This window comes from Streptopelia decaocto, assembly GCF_964273445.1.
Source record: "Streptopelia decaocto genome assembly, contig: HAP1_SCAFFOLD_120, whole genome shotgun sequence".
Lineage (NCBI taxonomy): Eukaryota > Metazoa > Chordata > Aves > Columbiformes > Columbidae > Streptopelia > Streptopelia decaocto.
In genome coordinates, this window is record NW_028115250.1 from 86822 (window position 1) to 98966 (window position 12145).

The following is a 12145-nucleotide window of genomic DNA, read 5'->3' on the forward strand; positions in this document are numbered from 1 at the left end:
TACCCACAATCTGTAACCCTAATGCTAAACCTAATTCTAACCCTGAGCAGCACTCTTAAGTCTCCTCCATCTCCTCTTTTCTTCCTCTTGAGGGGGCAGATGGGCTCTGTGTCCAGACAGATCCTGGGGCCTGACACTTGCACCACGGGCCTGATCTTTCGGTGCTGACAGCTGGGTGCCTCCCTGCCACCGCTGGGACTCTTGCCTGCCACCTCCTTCCCCACAGGGGACACTGAGCCCTCCTGTGAGATTCTTCTTCTTCTTCCCTGGGGGCTGGAGACTTGATCCTTGTCCTTCCCAGCCAGAGCACAGGGGCTGCTGTCTGCTCCACAGTGCTGCTTACACTGACACTTTCTGGAGGAACCAGGGGTGACCTGGCTGGGCTCCTTCTCGCTGCTGCAGGGAGGAAGGTGGTGTGAAGGGTGGGCAGTGGAACAGGTGGTCATGGGGAGGCTGGGAGCCAAAGGGCTGAGCTGAGGATGAAGCTGAAGGTCGGCTTTTCATGATTTGGCCAACGGAGAGCAGATGAGGACAGCCTGCAGAACAGGAAAAGAGGCTGACATGATCTGAAGGCCAGGTCAGGAGCAGGAGCCCCCCTCTTCCTCCACACTCCACAGTGCACAAGCACAGCACCCAACTGCTACCATCTTAGCCAATCCAAGAGAACAGGAGAGGTGGCTGCTGAAATCACTCCCCCGGGACACCTGCCATGTCAGACTGTTGCCTCATGGACTACTGGCCTTGCTGCCATGCAGAAGCCTGGGAGCGACTGGCACCACTTACCTCGACTTGCCAAAAGACCAAGTGTGGAGGGGTCTTGATAGATAAAGACCTGTTGCTGAATTAGTCAGGCTCAAAGGAATCTCAAGGCCTCTTCGAGAAGCTGAGATCAGAGTCTGCTGTGAGAAAGAGGGGCGTTCCTCAATCACCGGGGTCCTGGCGTGGCGTGAATCATCGGACGTATCATCAGTGAGACTCCAGAGCACGGACAGCCCACGATACTCATTTAGCGAATCCATGCTTGGAGCGTGGACGCGTGATTAGAATATAGTTACGTATATAAGGAGACTTGTTTCTGTAATAAATGGCTTAGCGTGATTCACATTGAATCGACTGGTTTGGCTAAGTCCTTATCTCGCTCTAACAAATGGTGACCCCGACGTGATACTCTGAACGGCGTACCACTGAAGTTGGGGAAAAGCCCTAGAGCGGCCCAGCCGGAGGCGGATCAGCTGGACTGAAAACCGGGCGGAGGGTAAGGACGCTCCGCATTAATTGAAGAAGTCACCGTAAAGGGTGAGCGGCTGGGAGCGGGAGGAGGGAAGAGTGAAGTTATGGGGCAAAATAAATCCTTTGAGGAAGAAGCCATAGTTAAACTCCTCCTGCCTATTCTCTCTATGAGAGGACTTAAATAAGAAGAAAGTAACATATGTAGACTATTAATTCGGTACAGAATTAATGGCTACCCGGGAGAAAATGAGAAGGCTTTTAAATGTTAACTTTGGAACGATAAAGGGCAGAAATTATGGAATAAGGTCAACAATGGAGATGATAAAGAAAATAAATCATTAGTGACTACATAGAAGCTTAAAATTTCCACCTTAAAAGACTTTAAGGCCGAGCGGGCTACCGTTGCCAGAATTTTTCCAGCGTTGCAGCCTGATAACAAACCTAAAAATGACTGTGAAGTTTACCCGGATCGTGTTTTTTGACCCCCTCCCCACTCCATCCCCCGTTGTGCCGTCCCCCCGATGATACAGCAGTCTGGGGCGGGGGGAGGAAAAATGCCGAGCGGGTGGCCTCCTGTACCGTCAACAGCAAGTCCAGAGGATTGGAGTCAGACAACTTGCTCAAAGAACCTGTGACAGATGAGAATGCTAAAGTCGTAAACAAGTGTACTATCAGTCCTTTTACCAATTTTACCAATCTGCTTTTACTGTCTTTCAACCTTCTAACTCCTACGAAAGAGCAGAAGGAGTCGCCGGATGAGAACTGGGCAAAAGAACTGTGAAATGTAACAGCTATAGATCATTTAGGACAGAACAATGTGGATTCTTTGAAAGGGGCAGGTATCCCACAACTCCTGGAAGAGACACTAATTGACACACTGCAACTACAGACACAATAAATTTCTGAAATCCTTAGGTAGTCAACAGATCTTGCATATCAAGCTATGAGAGAGGTGTCTGAAACCAACAAAACAGCCAAATAATTTGCAACTGTTAATCAGGGTCCCAATGAGAATTACATGCAATTTATTGACTATCTTCAAGAGGCCATCAGTAAGCAGGTTGAAAACTTAGAAGCTAAGGAAGCACGAGTGTTGAGATTAGCAGTAGAGAATCTAATGTTTGCTATCAACATGTTATTTGCAAGTTTTACAGTACATATTATGTGCTCCTGTGTATTGCCTCTCTGAAAATCAAGCAGCTTGTCAGGAATGTGAGTTGTTTTCAAGCAGACCTGTGCGTTCCCCCCTCCTCCCCTCCCCTTCACCCCCCCTCCCTCCCTCCCTCCCTGTTCTCAAGGTTTTTACTTGCAAGATGGGGTCAGGAATAATTGTTTTCAGTTGTGTTCCTAAAAAATCACTATTGGGAGGTGTTTTAAAACTTGGGAAAGCACTCGGAATTATAAGGAATGAAGATCTTGTTAAATATTGAAATCAGTGTTGGCTGCTAAGTGTCCAGAGAATAGAATTTTGTTGCAATTAATGTTGTTTTTGAGGCCAGCAGAGCAGGACAAAATAAATCTCTACAAGAAATCATTAAATCATTTCAGACAGTTTTACAGGCAGGGCGATTTGAACTTCAACAAGCTGAGAGAGTTAACTGATAACACACAGGTCACAAAACTTGTTAAAGTCTGCAAGATTCTTTCCTTATTAACCTGTTTTCTTTGTGGGTATCTGTTTAAGTATGTTGCAATTTTGGTAGGTCTGTGCTATATGGTACGATAAGTTCACAGTCTGTTAAATCATGAGACTCCGTTGACTCAAAATGTGCATTTTGTGATAATTCAGAAAATCATGAGTAATTTGGTTCTTTACTGCGTGAATGTGATCGTAAAATTTTGCGTGTAGTAGCTGTTATTTTTCTCTCCAGCATGCTACCTTTATTCCAGCATTCAGACTTGCGCAACTCTGTGACAGGCTGTCTCTCATGTCGGTGCACTAAATTTGGCTTTTTCGTATGCACATCAAGTAAAAAATCCAGGTTTTGGAATAACAGTTGTAGCGCACCAGATGAGACACTGGAAACGAAACAAAGCAAAAAAGAAGGCCTTGCTCAGTCCAGCGGGGGGGCCGATGGGCTCCGGCGCCACTGACCTGTTTTGTCAGGGAGACCCAGAGGTACCTCCGCCTGGCTGAGCAGTGAGCGGCCCAAAGGTGCAATGCAAAAATTGAGATATTGTCTTAAATTAGTGTGACTGTGATCCATCTGCATATTTGAACTGGGTATTTGGTTTTCACATCTGAGCTCAGTATTTTGGTTTGCATATTCATATTTGGTACCAAAAGAATCTTTTCTGGGGAGATAATTCCAAAATGGGAACCGGTTCCACTGCTAAAATTCCACCTTGCTCCCCCTTAGGATGCATCCTTACACATTAGAGTAACTGCTTATATTGTTAGAAAAGCATTTAAATTGTTAAAATGCTATGATAAATGTGAATTTAGAAGAGGTTGTATTTAAAAGTTGCTAGAATATTAACTGATTTAGATTTAAGAAAATAGAATAATGGATTGATGTTTATTATACTGGTTTATACTGTTTTTTGACATCTCTAAATTGTAAAAGGTAAATGGAGCTAAGGAATGTAACTATTGTTGAGCTACTTGAAATTGCATATAAAGTGTATTATGGCTGGAATGAAATGGGAAAACAAAAGACCAAAACATCCCAGGCCTGTGTGCAGCTCATTGTAACTGAGAAGTTTCCCAGAGCCTCCCACTTCGTACCAGCCATTACGCCAGCTGCGGGACCTTGGTTATCTCTAAACTGCAGCACGAAGAGAAAGAAAAACAAAAATGGAAAAACCTGGCTGCCTGCTTTTAAAGCAGTGAAAGGGGGGTTTTCTCTCCCCCCTACTGCAGCGATGTAATACTGAATGGAGCAGTCCGAGGGTGAAGTTTAAAGGCATCCTTAGCAGACCCATAGTTCTAATGAAACTGGAAAATTAAACCAAAAATTTGTTGATAGACTTATTCTGTGGTAATTAGTTGTAAGAGACTTCTTAGTAAATTCACCATGCTAGCTTTTGAGGTCATGGGAGAGAACGAAAGAAAGGCCATTTTTTGAGACCAATAGAATGCCAAATTTGGAACAAAGTTTTAATACATGAATTCTTATAGTTGCCAGAAAGTCCTATACCTCTCTTAGGTTAAGATTTGTTAAGTAAATTAAGCTCAAATAACGTTTTCTGAGAATTCTGTTTAGTTGCATGGCCTACAAGAAGCTGCTGGGATGGTGCAGATCTGCTTGCTGCAAGTGAGAAATCTCCAAGGAAATCTCAAATGCTGTATTTCCACTAGTATTAACAGCCAATGTTTCGATAAAGCAAATTCTACACTGATAGATCTGAAACAGGACTTCGATCCGGTAAGGCAAAACAATATCCAATAAATATGACAGCCAAAATGGAGTTAGAAACTTTGAGGAATGAATTTATGACAACCTTACAGGCTGACTGCATTCGATTGGACTTGCAGATTTGTCTATAGCTACAACACAGAAACAACCTGTGGCTATTGTGGGACAGTATGATGAGATTGCTAGCAAACTGATATACTGACTGTTATATACCAATTGTCACTCTGATCAAGAAAATGCAGGGAATGAATTTAAGTCTTAATAGGCCATGATCCTTTTGTCATATATGTACCATTTGTGAAATTTAATTCTGATTTTTTATTTGTAATCTATGTCTTTATAGATTGCACTAGCTGGTTTTCTTAACAGCACAGCTTTTGCCTAAATGTAAATTGCTGCAGAACCTGCAAGTCCTTAACATCAGGTCATAGGCCATACTTGTATTTGGTCTGATCTTACATACTTGCAAAGTTTTTGTTGATGATTCTGGGAAGTCTCATAAAGCTGTAGTGGTTTGGCATAAAGATAACAATTGGCATCATTCTGTAAAAATTATTGCAGGTTCAACCCAATTAGTAGAACTTGGCACACCTCTAAATTACTTAGAGCTTTTTAATGAGGAACCTCTAAATTTGATTTGTGACTTTGAGTACGTAATCAAGATCTAACACACGTATCTGGTTCTGAACTTTTTGTTTGTTTGTTGTTTGTTTTTATATAAAAAAAGGGGGGAAGTAGGGGAAACACCACAATACCAATTGTCAAAAGCATTGTATGTGATGAAATACTTTGCAAGTATGACCCAAAACCATGCTAAACCAGAAAGAACCTACATTAGTTATGGTCAAATCACTAGTCAATGGAAAAGGCCACATCAATTGATAACCTGGGGAAAAGGTTATGTTTGTGTCATTACAGGCCGAGGATTGAAGTGGATTCAACAAAGATTCAACGGATGCACAGGAGGGAGATAAGTTGTGAGGACTGATTCAGATGTATACCATGGATCCTAATTCAGTGTTACAGATGCTCGCAGACCTGGTGATCTAGAAGCCTATTAGCAAGCAGGTGGTGTACCTTCTGTGGAGAATGGCAATTTGAACAATCAGCAGGAGATCCAAAAGGGTGATATTATGATTAGATAGTTAATGCATAGATAAGGTAAAATTATGAGATATCTCTACCATAGTAATCTAAGTTTAGCAACTGATAAAGTTTTAGAAGGGATATTAAGGTTAAGCTATTGATCTTTTAAATAGGTTAAGATAACTTTTAAGATATTAATTCAATTATTAATATATGCTGATGATATTAAGTATGTTACCCTATAAACTGCGCAGTTATAAATCTTTTAGGAATTTAAGAGAATATATTGTATTAACTTGTCTGGTTATTTTGAATCTATTAAAATAGTGTGTTGATAAGGTTGTTATAATGGAATTAAGGTTTTAAGAATAGGCAGGTAGTAGTTTGATCTTATTAAGTAAGGTTTAACTGCATTATATGTAATTGTAATTATGTTGTTAATCACGTGTTCTATGTTGCAGTATATTTCAAAAATGATGCACCGTGCGGTTTAAGGGGCCTGACTAATTCAGGAAAAGAAAGGGGGAAGTGTGGAGGGGTCTTGATAGATAAAGACCTGTTGCTGAATTAGTCAGGCTCAAAGGAATCTCAAGGCCTCTTCGAGAAGCTGAGATCAGAGTCTGCTGTGAGAAAGAGGGGCGTTCCTCAATCACCGGGGTCCTGGCGTGGCGTGAATCATCGGACGTATCATCAGTGAGACTCCAGAGCACGGACAGCCCACGATACTCATTTAGCGAATCCATGCTTGGAGCGTGGACGCGTGATTAGAATATAGTTACGTATATAAGGAGACTTGTTTCTGTAATAAATGGCTTAGCGTGATTCACATTGAATCGACTGGTTTGGCTAAGTCCTTATCTCGCTCTAACAACCAAGGAGTTGGGGTGGGTGGTGTCCAACGGGTAGCTGTGGTTGGCAAATTGTGAATGAGGTGGTGTGCAATGGTCACTTCTGCTCGCCTTCCACAGAATGCTGCGCTGCAGTTATTGACATGAAAAAAAAAAAACAACAAACTTGGTGATCTAAAGAAAAGAGGATTCCATAAGGCAAGAGAAGAAAATAAGAAGGTGAGCCCAGAGAAAAAAGAAGGGTAAAGACACAGAAGGGGAGAGGAAAGTGTGGGGTGGTCAACAAATCAGAAGTGTTTTCTGTTAGAAGCAGAAACGAAAAAAGGAAGGAAGGAAATTTAAACAACAGAAACCCCAGCGCACTGTCCTGAGCCCTGGTTGCACAGCGGCGCCCAGAGGGCTGGTCCCAGCCCCTGCGTGGGGAGGAGGAGACTCTGCAGCCTCCAGCTGGGGAGTCACCTGCTCCCATCGCCCCAGGGGACAAGACACTCATAGAAGATTGGTGAGGCCACCCCGCTCCAGGGACTGGCACAGCCGCCCCTCTGTCCTGAGCAAGAAGACAGGAGGCGTTTCTCCAGCCTTAATCAGGGATGGGAACAACAGCAGGGACCTGGCCCTGTACCCCAAACCAGAGCAACTGCTGCAGCCCTGGGGCTGAGTCTACACTCTCCCCAACACAATCTCCAGCTCAGAAGACACAAGGCACCTGTCGAAGACTCCAGGCAGAAGCTCAGACTCACTTTTTGGGACAAAGTACCAGCTTCATGGCTGGTGGTGGTGACATGGTGACGTTCAGCTCCAAGCAGCACTGGCCAACAGGGAGGATTTCAATTTTGCCAGTTTGGAGTCTTTGGGTGCAGCCATCTTGGTGCTGGAGATAGTAGGGAGGTCCATGCCACATCCTGAGAGGTGCAAAAGCTCCTGGTTCCACCCTCGGCCTTCTGGGATGCCTTGGGCAGATCCCCGCTGTGCTGTGCACTGGGCTGGCAGCACTGCTGCTGCAGGAGTCCCTCTCCAGGGTCTCAGCATTCTCCCCACTGCCCCTGGGCTCCTGGCTGGGGATGGGCTCCAGCAGCAGCTTGGGTGAGGTAGGTGGCTGCTTGCTCTCCCAGGAGCTCTGCCAGGACAGCTCTGCTTTGGCCCCACTTCTGCTGCTGGTGTTGCAGGAGCTCTGAACTGTTCTGGGCACAGGAGGCAGCTGCAGGAGGGCGAGCAGCTTTTTGGGCCTCCAGGCGGAATCACTGTGCCAAGGACACAGGGTGATACTGCAATCCCATCCCCTCCAAGCTCACACAGCAACTCTTAACTGAGCAGGATCCTTCCTGCAAGTCATCCTCCCTCACACCTGTCCATTGGGTGCAGTGCCTGCCTCCCTGCCAAGCTGCAGCCCACCTGCCCTCGCAGAGCAGGCAGAAGGGCAGCAGCTCCCTGCAGCTCTGGCCCAGAACAGCCTTCAGGACTCACCTGGCCTGTCACTGGTGAAGACATGGGTCTGTTGGTCACAGCTTTTTTCATCTGATCAGAGACGCTGGCCCCAAGAGATAAAACAGAGCATGAGCACAGGGCCACAGACTGCACCAAACCCCTGAGCCTGACCCCAGCCAGGCACTGGCCAGCATGCCATGAGGGACGGCTGTACTGTCCCCAGTCCCGTGGAGCCTCAATGGAGGAGTCGTGGCTCATGCTCAGGCAACAGGCTCTGCTCTGCCAGACAGAGGCAGCACAACAACAGAAGCTGCTTCCCTCTTGCCTGCACCCTGCCTGACACTGGCAGTTACGCAGCCTCGAGAGCAGTAACGGTGCAGCTGCAGGAACATCCCCTGTGAGAGCAGAGCTCCCCCCACCCACACCCTGCCCCACTACCTGATCTCCAGCACCAGGTCCAGGAAAGGGTCAGAGGTCTCCCAGATGCTCTTGCACGCTGAGAACTTCACTGCAAAAGCAAGAGCAGTAAGCACACCCTGGCACAACACCTGCACCCAACACCACCCCAGCACAGCACAGGCAGCTGCCGTCTTCCCCCTCTCCAGCTTTGGGCTCTGGGATGTCGGCACCAGGATTCACAGCGTGCAATTCCACTGTGTGCTGGGACAGCAAGTGCTGGTACATAACTGCCAACATGGGCTACTCAGCTGGTGGCAAAGAGCTGGGGGCCCCCAGCCAACAGCTTTTTTCATCACTACAACACACACCACAACCCACAGGAACCACAAGACTGACCAGCTGCACCTCTGGGTAAGTTACACACACTCAGCAGTTTTCCCAAAAGATTTTTACTGCAAGGCTCTCAGGGTAACCGCTGCCCTGAGAGTCACAGGCCCAGGACCTGGCAGCCAGCGCTCAACACGGAACCACAGGGATCCGCCAAAGATCTGGTGAACCAGCATGGTGGCCTGGGTCTGGTGATCCAACCTGGAGACAGCAGCACCAGAGCTCACACTGGCCCTCCGCAATGGCCACCCCTGTCACCCACCGCTGTGTCCTCAGGATCCAAACCCATCCCAGTGGCAGCTCCTCTCTCCCTTCCTGTCAGGAACATCTTGCCAACATTTATCCAGCACTTGCAGTGGCCACTAACCAGGCCTGGAGCTGTCAGGAGAAAGGACTCCCTGGAGCTCACCCAGCTCTAAACTCAGCCCCAACCTGCTGCTGGCTCGGTAGCCGGCACTGCGAGCAGTGCAGAGATGGAGCAGTTGGCAAAGAGCTTTGCAAGGCAGAGCCCTCTGGGGCACAGCACTGAGCCGGACCCACTTCCCCTCTGCGTGACCGAGCGTCAGCCAAGAAAGTAGAAAGCTAAATTTCAGAGGAACAGAAAATTAACATGTAAACGCTCATTTGTTCCAAGGTCGTACCTGTGGGATCGCCCTGAGGCTCACGGACAGACTCAAGTTCAAGAAGTCAAGTAGCCGCTGCCTACAGGGACGGCTGGAATCAAGGAGAAAGGAAAAGCGTTTCCATTTCACGTTGTGATCTACCTTGTCCTCAGTGACCTGCAGTGCCTGGACGGGGGTCAGGCAACAACATGGGGCCCAGACGCATGCTGAAATTTCCAAAGCTGCAGAGGGGCTGCAGATCCCTTGGCTGGGACCTGGCAGCTTCCAAACTACTGTGTCCAGGCCACATGCAACACCCCTCAAGGACCAGATGGACAAACATGGGGGCTCTCAGGGCCTTCTGACCAGGAAACCTCTCACACACACAAAACGAAAGCATGGAGCACCAGGGCAAAAAATGATCATCCATGTTTCTTCTAGCAAAGAGCCTGCTGGCTACTGCAAGACTCAACTATTGCAGGAAAATGTTAACAAATAATAAACCAAATATTAGCAAATGCAAAAGGCCAGTGACCAATGAAGACTGAACACTTACCCCTGGGATTGCCCCCAGGCTCAGGAACAGGATTACACCAAGAGGCTTGATCACCATGGACTGCAGGAACCAAACAGGGAGTCAAACATGGGTGAGGAGCTTCCATGGCATGTTGTGATCTCCTTCTTCCTCAGTCACCTGCAGTGATGGGAGGGGGTGAGATAATGACACAAGACACATACAAAGGTGTACGTTCCCACAGCTAGAAATGGAACATGGGTGACCTTTTTGCTGAGACCTAGCAGGTTTTCAGGCAAATAGTATTTATGACCTGTCTGTGTAACACCACCAAGGCACAAAAAGCTTTTGAAAAGCCTCTGAGATGATCTTGGGTACAATCACACATGAATAACCTATTAAAATATGAGTGTTTATTCCCTCAAGCAGACAGACAGTGACAACTTACCTCTGGGACAGCCCAAGGCTCATAACCAGGATCCAGCTGAGAAGCTCGATCACCTCTGCCAATGCCATGGCCTGGAGTCAAGCACAGATCAGAGAGGTTTCCAGGCTCACAGAGCAATACTCCTGCATTTCGAGTAAAAGAGGACATAAAGAAGAGAGAAAAAACAAAACAAAACACAGCACAACATATTTAGGACAACAATGCCCATATATTGCAGAGAAATAGCCCTATTTAGGGAGAAAACTGGAAAAATGACTAAATACTCCAAATATTTGGGGGCTAAATTGGCCAATACAGGCAAAAGATTCTGAGTATTTGGGCAAAAAGTGGCCAAAAGAGGCAAAAACCTCCACATTTGGGAGCAAAACTGCTGGCAAAGGTGAAAATATCCCATATTTGGGAACACGGCACCTCCATTAGGGGAAAAAAAGGGCAAAAGCACCTGAGCATATCGGGTAAAAAGTGCCAGAAAAACCAAAGCACCACTAGATTTGGATCAAAACTGGCCAAAAAGGGGTATAACATCCCCAGATTTGGAGTGAAATTGGACCAGAAAGTCAAAGTATGCCCAGATTTGAGTAAAAAACAGCCAAAAGTGGCCCAAACACCCCCAGATTTGGGTATAAACTGGACTGCAAAGACAAAGAACTCCCAGATCTAGGCAGAAACGACCCCAAAGGGCACAAATGTGCCCAGATTTAGCTCAAAACTGGCCCAAAGGGCCAAAGCAATCCCAGCTTTGATTTGCAACAGGCCCAAAGGCTCAAAGCGTGCCCTGGGATGGGGCTGTGTGGCACGAGGCTGGGGGGCAGGGAGGGCCCCACAGGGACTCAGTGCTGGTTTCTGCCCCTGTGTCACCACTCCCAGCCCCTGCTTGCCCAGAACTTGCCCCTGAAGCAGCCGCAGCCCCTCTCCCCTCCCTGCGGGGCGTCTGCCCCCTGCCCACACCCTGGTGCTGCCTGGCTCGCCCTACCCGGCCCAGCCCAGCTGCTCTCCCGGCCCCAGCACCATCCCTGGCCCCACTGCTGCCCTGCTGAGCTGCTCGGGGCTGGTGCTGCCCCTGCCTGCCCACCTGCTCCCTGCGCTCGGCTGGAGCAGCCTGGGCGTCCCGGGCTGGCAGGGACACCAGGAGGAGGAGGAGGGTGAGGACCATGGCCCCACGCTCGCACCATGATGCTGCTGCTGCCAAGACACAGCACAGCACGTCACCGTGGGGCTGTGACCTCATAGCCACATTGGAATCACCACATCTACACACTACTGCATGGCCTTGTGCTACACGAGCATGGAAGGAACAGAAGTGGAGAAGGGTGCACCTATTTGGGAGGCAGCGCTGCCTATGGGAGTGCACAGGCTCTCACTTCTTGCTTCCCAGAAATCAATCAATCAATCAATCAATCAATACCAAAAGCTCCATATTAAGAGTAAATTAAAAAAAAAAAAAAAGCCAACTTCAAGGGTCTTTACTTGTAACTATTTTTGTCAGGCAGCTCTCTAGGAAGAAATGAGCTTTTCCTGCTAGTTTTGCCACAGCTTCAATGCCTTTAAAGCCACCACTTTTACCTCTGCTGCTCCAACACAGCCTCACAGCCCAGCAAAATCATAGTGCAGGCAGAAACCTTCACCATACAAAGAGAGAGAGTCAGGAATACGTTACTCTCAAAAAACAGACACTGTCAACCACTCTTTATTTCGCTTACCAAATTCAGACAGTGTAAGAAAACAACAAGGAAGCGAGATTCTTATTTTATGGACCCCATTATATGGACCATTCAACATCAAGTCCAACCAGAGTCTGAACCTCCAAATAAGAAATACCATCTTAAAATTTCTAGGAAAATGAAGGG